Here is a 13,676-nt window from a genome sequence, read left to right as displayed (position 1 = left end):
GATCAACTCGGACCCAGCTCATTTGTCTTCAATCTCGTTTAAGATACATGGAACAGAGAGAAAGACATTTCTCAAAACTGTAATTGAAATCAATGCTTATGTAAACAGTCGCAGTAATAACAATTATGACTTGTACTTAGTCTGTTCGTTTTGTTGGTAATTGAAACGTGATGATCTTATAAGGAAGAGTTATGGTTTCGTTTATGTTTGTTAGTTTTGCAAAATTGTGTATTTATCGATCGTTAAATTTTACCGGTGAGGTAGTCTATGATGATCAGTGATCAAAGATTCCTTTCGTTTGTATATTTTTGACATTCCAGTATTAAATAACTTTTTGTTGAAGAATGTTTCAGAATATTCACTTTCCCGTTTCAAGAAATTTTCTTTCTTGTTCATCAACTTATTCCACACTTTGATCTCGTTCCAAAAAAATTGTGGACACCTTGATCTTATGGAACTCTCCCTGTATCTCTAGTCTTTTTATGCAGAGAACTTTTTTGAAAATGTCAACGTATTTCAGTTTGTATTCCATTTCATCGTTGGAAGACTTACACCCGAGCAACAGTCACGAATCATTGGATTTGATGATCAAAATTCGTGCACTGCGGAATGTGTTCTATACCTTAGACCATTTTATTGTGTTCAGCGACGAAATTCAGTATGAGAAGAAGAAGGAGAAGGAGAAGGAGAAGGAGAAGGAGAAGGAGAAGGAGAAGGAGAAGGAGAAGGAGAAGGAGAAGGAGAAGGAGAAGGAGAAGGAGAAGGAGAAGGAGAAGGAGAAGGAGAAGGACCTCGCGAATCTTAATTCGTTTATTCCAATTTAATATTGATCAATCAATCATTTTGTCATTGCAAACCTACATTGTAAACAAACATTGTGTCGTCACGGCTCGCAAATTGTGTTCGTATATTAATTACAAATTGTCCTTCCTCTAAATACTCATCGGTCGATCAAAATCAAATGAATGTCAAATTGCGAATGTGAATGAAAATGTGAATCATATGTGCAAATGGAAACCACTGCCATGGTCAGTCATGATAGGCGCAGCGCAACGCAGCCCACCTTCAAGTCAGTAGCGTGACATTAACACGACCGAGTAATAAATTTCGCTTGCAGCATAATCTCCTAATGAGCGAAACAACACCGGCCAGAATCCGCAAGTTCCGTCCCACTGTACTGCACAAATGAACCACACCTCCGGCGTTGGCGTTGTTCTTGGCTGACTCTCGGTAAACACAAAACGATGCTCCTTACTATCTGGTGGAGCGTGGTGAGTTTCCCAACAACACAAAACACAAAACGAAAAAAGTCACAGGAGGGTTGTGTCCAAGACACGACCGCATAGTTGACGTAGGATTCCGTTAGTCTATCTGCTGCATGCTGATTTTGGATATGATTGAAGAATTACATTGTTAAACTCTTCGAGAATGATTTAGGTCCGTTTTGTCTGGTTGTTAAGTATTGTTTGTTCACTTCACCAGTGTCCGTAGCCGAGTGATAATGATGGAAGGATGGTGATTAGTCATTAGATGATGCGTATCACGTACCAAAGCCGCCCTCTGTGGTCCTGTGTTATGTATGGATGAAATAAAGAAAAAAAGCTCATCAAAGTAATATAAGATAATTATCATTATCGAACACAAGTTTACTCACCAGTAAAAAAGTATTACTTTTGTATAGAGAAAATATATTTGAAATGGAAAAGGTAATTTCATTTATATTTTTTTAATTTTCTGAGTGTTTATTCAACCCATTTCCTTTTCGCTTTAAATCCCACGGAACACGATGCTACATGCTTCAATGCGAATTTCAATTGGGCGAACAGCACCCAATACGATATGTAGAGCATATGTGAAATCACTTTTTCGAATAATCCATTTTTTCAATTTTGCTCGTCGCATGAACTTTCCTTGGGAGGAAAAAAATCGTTTCATATTTCAAGTCATTTTAACACAATAGCTACCATATACAATTTTACACTTATAGTTGTGCTAAAAGTTTTACAATACATGATCGGTCATTCATATTAAATTTTAAAAGCAACCAACATAAAAGTTCCAAATTTTATTTATATTCTATCAAGCATAAGTTCTATTCAGTTCATTGAAACATCACTCTTCAATCAACCCATTGAAAGATTCTTATTGGAACGAAAAAACACTTATTCATCGCTCCCAACTTATTCGACAGCATGTATGCAATCAGCAATGCCCACGCTAGTTACAATGAGCACTATCCATTTGTGCGCGTCGTTAGTTAAACTATCGACCACGAGGGTATTTACATGCTGATTTCCCCCTGGGATTTGAAATCTCTGTTACGGAATACATGTCGGTGGGAAAAAACCTCCCCCTACTTTCATGTGTTTACAATGTCGATTTCCCCCCAGGCAGCTTGGTTTTTATATCACTGTTAGGGAACACATTTCGGTAGGAACAAAAGTTCCCCCAACTTTCATGTGTTTGCAATGCCGATTTCCCCCAGGCAGCATGGTTTAGATGTCTCTGTTAGGAACCCGCCGCATGTGTCAGAAGTGGGTATTTCCGTTAGGATAGGGGTTGAGATTTTTCAATTGTTCGAGAGTTAGTTTCATGATATATATTATTTTATTCAATGTAAAACATTGTTATGGAGTGCCGGAATTGATTGACGCCAAAATCACATCAATCCATCGAGAATTGACTGAGCAATAAGAATTTGAAATTGGACAATTTTTACGGTGCGCTCGATTTTTGATTTTCAATTTGTACCCCAATATGTTCCCGTAAGACGTAATCCTACGTCAAAACGAGCGACAATGATGTGTACAAATTTACACTATATTAAGATGATCCACCTGCTGTCGATTCAACAGGTGCGTGGCGAACGCACGAGAAGGTGGGGGGCATAATGATATAAGGGAGCGCGGTACAAAGTTGCGGTTTCGGTTTACTAATGAAACAAACGATTTGAGATGCTATTAGCCGTAAGTTGTACGCGGCAAATGAAAGAGAATAAAATTGGCCCCACAAGTCGGGTGTCATCTGCACCAAGGAGGGGATTTATCTTTGTTTGTGGCATCTGATTGTAGGTTTACAATTGCGAGAACCGTCTACGATCTTGTTTTCATAATATATTGTACTTTAAGGTTCGTATTACGAGTAGATCGCAAATCATTGCTATGTTACGTTTTCGAAAGATACTACTAGATCAAATCTGATTAATCTTACAATGTATACTTCTAAATCGCAGAAATACGGACACTGCATCAAAATTCTTCGTATGTTTGACGCTCAATGTAAAGTTTTTTTTTTTGCAAAGAGTGAAGTGCTGTTCGGGAAGTTCGTGCTGCCAAAAAATCTCCCAAGAGCTAAAACTTCAACTCTATGGCCAGCATAAAAAATAGCTCGAACAGTTTTCGACGAGGAAGCAAACACATTCTTGTAGAATTTTGAAGCTACGTGAAAGATGACGAAAGATTGTATTGTATGTATGTCTGCCTACAAAAATTATGCTTTTTTGCTTATTAGCATTTTAGCTGTAACAGAGCCGGATTTTGTTCGTGTACATGTCACATGTGTATAAATCTATCTATAAATAGAACATTATGATGGGTTATTAATAGAACAACAGCCCGATGTTTCTTGCCGAGCAGAGCACTTGTATGATTGAATCGACCATGGATCGATCTCCATCGCTGATGATGGTTGCATGGACTAAGCGAACACGCACCCAATGTGGCTACGAAGACCTCCACAAATGATGCTTTTGTTTTCAACAAATCGACACGAATTTCTCAGACAACCGAATATGAGCTATCCTGATTTTTGCCTGATTTTTATTTTCATTCTCCCTGATTTTTTAAAATAATAGTTGGCAACCCTGTCTGTGACACTAGTAAATGAAATCCGATTGAGCTAATATTTTGAATTGGGTATTTTATCGTGTAAATCAACATTTCGCGCGAAGTTCCATATGAAAAATCGAGATGACCTTTTTCATTGGCACCCTAAACCATACCATTTGCCTCGTATTCCGAAAAAAACTAAGGGTACATTGTTTGGCAGAAGCCAAATATTTGACATTCGACACGAATCACGACAAGCAAATATTCTGTTATAGGATGTCTAAAATATTTTTTCGGTCTGTTCGTCAAACCTGTCGGTGCATGGTTAGGGTACCTTCAACTTAAACTCCATTACTCGAGAACTAATCTAATGAACCGCGGCTTTCTTTAAGCCGAGAATCTTCCGAAAAGCGGCTCTTCTTTAAACCGCGGCTTTTTTTTGTTGAGCCGAGACTCTTTTGAAAAGTGGTTAATTTCTAAAGAACCGTGGATCGTACGCTCGTTCTGTCGAATCGACTCAAATGAGCTGCTCGTGAGCGCTCGCCCATCTCTAACTTAACCTCAAGTAAACAAAACTGAAGGAAAGTAAAGTTTAATGGATTCAGTGGCGTAGCGTGATCGGGTGACATTCGGGGCGAGTGTTTCGGATGTCACTCCTCCAATTAAATCTTGTTATCAAGCCGTTGTTTTTATTCTCTAATGAAAAATCTAATTCATTGATCCAAGAAACCTAAATTTGAGGTTAATTATAATTACAAATCATTTTTGAGGCATTTGGTTTCCAATTAACAGAAATTGGAAATCACCGCACAATAACGATCGCCATTGCCATTGCCAATGTTTCTCATCTTCATCTTTAAAGAATTACGGTCCAATGATTTGGCTCTCGTTTTATTTGTGTCTGCTCATGTGACCAAATATGACAATTTTGTTTATCAACGTATCTGTCCAACCAAAAATGTGATTCATCGCTGAAGCATTTTTAGTTGAGCATTAATTTTGATAACAAAATTCAATTATTTGTAAGTTTCATAATGAAATGTCAATTAACACTTGCAACTTTAGCTTTAACACATGGCACGAATTACTTGTGATCTGTCAAAACAGTGCGCTGAAAAACTAAACAGAAAAAATCACGAACAACAAATCGTAAAATCATTACACGTCTCGACTTAACAGCAGAAAATTGTCTGAACACATCGTCAAAATCAACAGAGTTAGTCGGTTTATGTTCGACTGACAACAAAGCCAATCCATTCAAGCATGCTGGTTCCATCGTTGACCGCAAATAATTTTTAATTAATTTCAACTTTGATAAGCCTCTTCCACTAGGTGCCATAATGCAAATCGTTAGTAGCAGCTCAATGTCCTGGAAAAAAGGTAATGAAGATGGTAAAGTTTCGAGTGACATAGCATGAGCTGCCAAAACTATTTCTCAAAAATTGACGTCAGTCGTTCTGTTTATCTTTGATTGCCCACCGCATCCGTGTGAAAATGCTTTTTTCAATAAGTGTGTTATCAATAAGAAACATAGAAACATTCTGGTACATCGCAGGGTGCCATCAGGAAAAGGAAAATTACTACTTTTCCATCACTCCCCAGTAAGAAGTCCGAAATTTCCCAAGTTGGATTGAAACTTCGAACCGAACGTGCTGAAAATAGACCGAAGCAAGTACCTCCTGGTTTACACGGTTCTTCTACTAACCAGGGGTCCTCAGCACGTTCCGGAACAACACCCAATACGTCTATTCCTTTTTCGCGGTCAAAGCAACAGTCACAACCTGGCTTGTTTGCGCTTTCTGACCTGGTGGACAACATTTTGAATGCTTTGAATATTAATGACTCTCTTAAAAGCATAGTATTATGTTTGCTTCCGGTAGTGAGAACATTCTTGAAAGAAAAATGTGCCTTTTTAGCAGCGTTCATTTCCCTCGATGCTGAATCAGGCATCAAGGCATCAAGGAGGTCAAGGAATTGACCACTGTAATACAGTGAAATTGCAGAAGCATCATCCCTAAACTAGATCAATTTAAATTTTTAGTTAATAACTCTAACTATGATGTATTTTCCCTCTGTGAAACATGGCTTTCTTCAGCCGACGAGCTGAATTTCCACGATTTCAACATTATTCGCCTCGATCGAAATGACTCGTTTGGAGGCGTACTATTGGGGATTAAAAAATGTCACTCCTTCTATAGAGTCACTCTCCCATCGATGACAGGCATTGAAGTTGTTGCTTGCCAGACACAAATCAATGGCAAAGACCTCTGCATTGCTTCGATATATATCCCTCCCAGAACTACGGTAGGCCGCCATCAGTTCTTTGATACTATCGAGCCAATGCCGGAGCCGCGGTTAATCTTAGGTGATTTCAACTCCCATGGAACAGCATGGGGATCACTCTACGATGACAACCGTGCCACTTTGATTTATGATCTGTGCGACAACTTCAAATTGACAGTTTTGAATACTGGGGAAGCAACCAGAATAGCCAACCCTCCTGCACGGGCAAGCATGCTAGACATATCTCTATGCTCTTCTTCGTTATCCCTGGATTGCATGTGGAAGGTAATCCAAGATCCCCACGGTAGTGATCACCTACCAATAATTTTATCGATCGCTAATGAATCAAGCTCTCGTGAGTCAGTCAATATTTCGTATGACCTCACGAAGAATATTGACTGGAGAACATTTGCGGAAATAATATCTGAAGCAATTGTTTCAATGCATGAACTTCCTCCACTCGAAGAGTATAACTTTATATTGAGTTCGATTTACGAAAGCGCACTTCAAGCTCAAAAGAAACGTGTACCAGCTACCACTTTCCGACGTCGTCCTCCATCACTTTGGTGGGACAAGGAATGTTCAAAGGTCTACCTTGAAAAATCATCCGCTTTCAAAAAATTCAGGAAAACTGGATTAGTGGAATGGTTTCTAAAGTACCAAGCTCTAGAAGCCAAACGAAAAGGTCTGATTAAAGCAAAAAAGCGTGGATATTGGCGGAAGTTCGTCAATGGTTTGTCAAGGGCTATGAGCACTCTTTGGAACACGGCTAGGAGAATGCGTGGCTGGAGCCATACAAATGAAAGTGAGGAATACTCTGACCGTTGGATTTTCAAATTTGCAAGAAAGGTTTGTCCCGATTCCGTTCCTGCACAAAACGTCGAACGCGACATTCCACTTCAAAGCGATTATGAGAATTTTTCGATGGTAGAGTTCTCAATTGCCCTCCTATCATGTAACAATTCAGCTCCGGGGTCGGACAAGATTAAATTCAACTTGTTGAAGAATCTTCCCGACTTGGCAAAACATCGTTTGCTGAACTTGATCAACAAGTTTCTGGAGCTGAATATTGTCCCGCATGACTGGAGACAAGTGAGAGTGATAGCCATACGGAAACCCAACAAGCCGGCTTGCGATCACAACTCGTATAGGCCGATTGCAATGTTATCCTGTATTCGTAAATTGTTAGAGAAAATGATTCTACTTCGTTTGGACAAGTGGGTCGAAACGAACAATTTGCCGTCAAATACGCAGTTTGGCTTCCGCCGAGGTAAAGGGACAAATGATTGTCTCGCGCTGCTATCTTCTGAAATCCAAATCGCATTTGCTCGCAAAGAACAAATGGCTTCCGTTTTTCTCGATATCAAAGGGGCATTTGATTCAGTTTCCATGGAAATTCTCTCAGAGAAGCTTCATAATCGTGGACTTTCACCAATTCTCAACAATTTCCTGTACAATTTACTGTCAGAAAAGCACATGATTTTCTCTCATGGCAGCTCGAAATCTTCTCGTTACAGTTTTATGGGCCTACCACAAGGCTCCTGCCTAAGCCCCCTCTTGTACAGTTTTTACGTCAATGATATGGATGATTGTCTAACTAGAGATTGCACGTTGAGACAACTTGCAGACGATGGAGTTATTTCCATCACGGGTACTAATCCCGTCGTTCTGCAAAAGTCGTTGCAAGATACCCTGAACAATCTGTTCACGTGGGCCCTCAAGCTGGGTATCGAATTCTCTACGGAGAAAACTGAAATGGTCGTTTTTTCTAGGAAGCACGAACCCGCCCAATTCCAGCTTCACCTATCCGGCAAAACGATCCAACACTCTATGTTTTTCAAATACCTGGGTGTATATTTTGATTCTAAATGTACCTGGGGGAGACACATTGCGTATTTGAAACAGAAATACCAGCAAAGAATCAATTTTCTCCAAACAATAACCGGAACATGGTGGGGTGCCCATCCAGGAGACCTCATTCAGTTATACAAAACAACGATATTATCAGTGTTAGAATATGGCAGTTTTTGCTTCCGATCAGCTGCCAGGATTCATATTCTCAAGCTGGAGAGAATACAATATCGTGGCTTGCGTATAGCCATGGGGTGTTTGCATTCGACACATACGATGAGTCTCGAAGTTTTGGCAGGAGTATCCCCGCTTACTCTTCGGTTCACAGAATTATCCTACAGATTTCTCATCCGTTGCAAGATCATGAATCCATTGGTGATTGATAACTTCGAAAATCTACTCCAACTGACTCCTCAGTCAAGTTTTATGTCTTTATACCATGAGTACCTTACCCACGACGTGCACCCTTCACCAGGCATCTTGTAACCCGCGACGCTGTGAAAGCGTGCGAGCCAGTCGCTACCGGGGCTTTTTCGTAGATAAGCGACTGGCTTAAGCACCACTCCTGCGAAGAGGACACCAGCCGCCGTGTTTGCTGTCGTTGCCCGGCTTTGAGACACCCAACACCTGAGGGCGGGTTTGTCCTTTTGTCGCTAAACCCGGTTTGTTCCGCGACTGTTGGCTGCGCTCCAAAGAGAGACCCGCGACACCGTTTGTCCGCGTTCCGAATCTAAAACAACAGAAATTCACTCCGGTGGTTCTCAATGAACACCGTTTATACTGAAATTATCATCACTGGATCTACTCAATGATGATCTCCCACCCACCTTGAACCAGCTTCAGAATGGGAAGCGGGGGTTGAAGATTTCCGTAACAGAAAGGAGTCCCAACCCAGGACTCGTGTGACCTCACTACACAATTTAATCGTATTGACGGGTTTTAGGCTACACCGCAAAGCCAGTAAATATGCAGAACTTTCCTTCCCTAAACAAACTTTAACTACGCAATTGTTAACGATGTTAGCAATTCCGTAGTCGTTCCGAAGTCCCTTCTGTGCTTGGATTTGTCCCGCTTTCAAACGTTCGCGGGCAATTGTCTTTTCATCTCCCGAGCGCAGTTTAAGTCGAGTCGCTGGCCGGTTTTAGGTTTCCAATAACAAGAAAACCCGCCGAAAAACTCTTTCCACTTGGGGAAAAAAAAAAGAAAATGAAAAAAAAAAAAGTCTACGAGGCATGTGTTGGTGCTCTGCGTCCTGGCTAAATTGAGCCGCCGAGTTACACCTGGCACTCAATATGGTCAGCCGCCCAAATCGAAAATGGGAACGGCACTCGCATTGCCATGCATCTCATTCTACACAGAGAAAGACACTCAGAAGCACACACCGCTCTTGATTCTGAGCTGAAGAAAATAGTACGAGGGGTTCTCCAAAGTAATTTGTGGTACATGCTACAATCTCCAACCAAGTTTGCTTCCCTTACTTCTGCAATTCCTCTGTCATTTTTGATCTGTCCATGCGACAAAAAATCCATGGAATCCCAGATCATCTACGCTCCGATTCTATTCCGCTGATATTTTCGGCAGAATATGGGAAAGTTGGATCTGATAAAATGTTCTTTACTGACGGTTCATTCATAAACGGGTCCTGGCTTCGGCATCTTCAATGAAAATTCCAGTGCCTCTTTCAAACTCAAAGATCCTTGTTCCGTGTATGTCGCTGAACTGGGTGCGATATTCCGTATTCCGATATTAAAACATTACCCATCGACCATTATTTTATTTTTTCAGACAGTCTCAGCTCAATAGACAGTCTCAGCTCGGTCTCCGCTCAATGAAAGTTGATAAACGCTCATCTTATTTCCTAACAAGAATAAGACAACTATTGAGTGTCTTGGTCGAAAAATTATTCAAGATTACCTTAGCATGGGTTCCCTCTCATTGCTCGATTCCGGGGAATGAGAAAGCGGACTCGCTAGCTAAGGTGGGCGCTTTAGAAGAAAGAAACTTTAACGACATTTATTTTATCAAACGAAACTCGATTTAATCAATTACATACATTTTTCCCCATAACAAACTCATGTATATATTCAAACAGCATTCAACTACAGACGATATAATTTTATACAAACATGATTATTTCAACAACCTTAATTTAAACATATACATATTTTTATTTTATTTTCCCTCGGGTTTCGAACATCGGACCCTGAGGTTCGGAACTGCGCATTTCCTATCTACCCTACGTTTGCACCTCGACCAAGCGTTCTTCTATACCGATGGGCATGTGCTCACCATCGGTATCGGATCATCCAGAACACACTTCAACTTAGTGTGGCTTTTGTTTCGTGTGGCATTCGTTAGTTTTGTGTGGTTTTTCTGTCTCTATTTATTACCTACATGCGCATGTATTAGTTACGGAAATAAATAGATTTGTACTCACGACCTAGGATTTACGTGGTTCTGCTTTACCGTCGTTCGCTGCAGACGATGAACGAGACAATGAATCTCGAGTCCGCAAACGGACGAGTGATGGCTCCGTGCTGCGTACCCTGTGATGATTTCCTTTCTTGCGCGAGTGCCGTTTTGCGTAAGCGCTCCGCGCGGCCACCAGAATTGACGAGTGTGGCGGCAAAATTCCGGACCTCGTACGTGGGGTTAGTAGCGGTACTCCCTAAACGTTAACGGCAGAAACGAAACACCACACAAATGCCACATATATTACAAACTTAGTCATGCCACATGACACGTGTTTGATCTTACCTCCAATTTAATTTGCTGGTGCACTGGAGAGCATCTATCCCTTTCAGCGTAACAATGATACACTTATGCTAATCACGCTAATCTAATCACACTAATGAAAATAACGAAAAAAAAAGGAAAAACTTTGAAAAATACTAACTGCGATGCACTAAACTCCGTCTATTACCTTCAATCTTTTACTACGCGGTACACAATTACTGACCGCTTCTACCTTCTTCCACTGACAAAGTCGGAATGGCGACCACACTTTTCGATCCTCAGATCAGCCAGATATTCATTGGAACCGGAACTACGCAATTGTTAACGATGTTAGCAATTCCGTAGTCGTTCCGAAGTCCCTTCTGTGCTTGGATTTGTCCCGCTTTCAAACGTTCGCGGGCAATTGTCTTTTCATCTCCCGAGCGCAGTTTAAGTCGAGTCGCTGGCCGGTTTTAGGTTTCCAATAACAAGAAAACCCGCCGAAAAACTCTTTCCACTTGGGGGAAAAAAAAAGAAAATGAAAAAAAAAGTCTACGAGGCATGTGTTGGTGCTCTGCGTCCTGGCTAAATTGAGCCGCCGAGTTACACCTGGCACTCAATATGGTCAGCCGCCCAAATCGAAAATGGGAACGGCACTCGCATTGCCATGCATCTCATTCTACACAGAGAAAGACACTCAGAAGCACACACCGCTCTTGATTCTGAGCTGAAGAAAATAGTACGAGGGGTTCTCCAAAGTAATTTGTGGTACATGCTACAATCTCCAACCAAGTTTGCTTCCCTTACTTCTGCAATTCCTCTGTCATTTTTGATCTGTCCATGCGACAAAAAATCCATGGAATCCCAGATCATCTACGCTCCGATTCTATTCCGCTGATATTTTCGGCAGAATATGGGAAAGTTGGATCTGATAAAATGTTCTTTACTGACGGTTCATTCATAAACGGGTCCACTGGCTTCGGCATCTTCAATGAAAATTCCAGTGCCTCTTTCAAACTCAAAGATCCTTGTTCCGTGTATGTCGCTGAACTGGGTGCGATATATTACGCATTAGGGATCATTAAAACATTACCCATCGACCATTATTTTATTTTTTCAGACAGTCTCAGCTCAATAGACAGTCTCAGCTCGGTCTCCGCTCAATGAAAGTTGATAAACGCTCATCTTATTTCCTAACAAGAATAAGACAACTATTGAGTGTCTTGGTCGAAAAATTATTCAAGATTACCTTAGCATGGGTTCCCTCTCATTGCTCGATTCCGGGGAATGAGAAAGCGGACTCGCTAGCTAAGGTGGGCGCTTTAGAAGGCACACTTTTTGAAAGGCAAATTGCTTATAATGAATTTTTCCTCATTCCTCGTCAGTATACGCTCGTAAGTTGGCAGCGCATGTGGAGTGAAGATGAGTTCGGTCGTTGGTTACACACGATTATCCCTAAGGTCTCGACGAATGCATGGTTCAAGGGATTGAATGTAGGTCGTGATTTCATTCGCGTGATATCTCGGCTTATGTCCAATCACTACAACCTAAACGCATCTCTATCGCATTGGGCTCGCAGCAAACAATCTTTGTGATTGTGGCGATGGCTACCACGACTTCGAGCATGTTGTCTGGTCGTGTATCCGGTTCCATGCTGCTCGCTCTCAGCTCTCTAGAGCACTGAGAGCAACAGGCAGACAATCGGATATCCCCGTCCGGGATATCTTAGGTAGCCGGGATCCTGATCTTCTGCTTCATCTATACCTGTTCCTCAGAAACGCAGATGTCAACGTTTAATGATGTTTCCTTCGTTGTGTCCCCGTTTCATATCCCTCCTATCCGATCGATAAACTTTTACTTAGTCGCGGCAATACATATACACACTTCTTACAGATGCACGGGCCGAAGGTTGTGCAGTCCACTGATCATTCAACAAGAGCCAAAGGTTGTACCGCTCATGACAACTCTACACGAGCATCAGCTTCAGCCGGCTAGTGACCATTCTATCCTGGATTCCTCGAGTCGAGAAAGACGCACCACGCTAGATATGGGGTACATACTAGGGGGGCGTTGCTGATTAATGGTCAGCTGCATTCCAATAGGAGGTATCCCGTGTCGGGCACACGTACAGAGCATCGAAGACTGCAACATACCAATTATGAGAACACTTGTAATACTAACCTCGAGCCAACCGCGAGTAATCGGTTACATATTACTAACATAGTTGTAAGACAAAAATTGTCAAAATATTGGACTCCTGGCCCCGTCAGGCTAACGCCACATGTGCCTTAATAAAATATATATTTTGGGAAAAAAAATGAGAAACATACATTTTATTGATGTTCCCGTGTATCATAAACATAATGTGATAGTGTCCAGTGGACATTTGTGAAATCACGTCGAAAGAAACCAACAAAAGTGATATTTTAGTGAAACATTTTCACTCCCCCACGGCCATAGAAACAAACGAACTTTCCTTATTTTAACGATACCATATTAATATTACTATGGCTCTCAGTGTGGGTGTGTGTGATGTGAGAAAATAGTCTTCAATTAAGCAGCGTTCCACTGAAAATGTTACTGCTTTCGAAGACTAAAACTACGACTACTTTCTGGGTTTTTTCACCATATTAATAAGGGAAATAGGCCACGATACAATTGTCATCCGTTAAAAGACAAAAAGTTGCAAGATTTCATGAAAAATTTGGCTCAAACCATCATGAAACCGTGAGTATTTTAAACATTGTTTTGTTTCTTCCATATACACTTCGTAAAGAACGCAAAAAATTACGAAACCATATTTTGGTCGCCAATACAAATATACTTCACCTACTGCTTCACCTCGATATGTACCTCATTGGTAGCAGCTTTAAACTCACTGTAAAGCCGGGTTCAGACGGTGCGAGTAAGCATACGAGTCGGTCTAGTCAGTTACTGCAGTGGAGCTACTCACACCGTGTGAACACATCATGCCAGTTAGTGTCATGTGTAATCCGGCGT

This window comes from Toxorhynchites rutilus, chromosome 3, assembly GCF_029784135.1.
Source record: "Toxorhynchites rutilus septentrionalis strain SRP chromosome 3, ASM2978413v1, whole genome shotgun sequence".
Taxonomy (NCBI): Eukaryota; Metazoa; Arthropoda; class Insecta; order Diptera; family Culicidae; genus Toxorhynchites; species Toxorhynchites rutilus.
The sequence above is the reverse complement of the archived record's forward strand: the minus strand, read 5'-3'. Positions refer to the sequence as shown.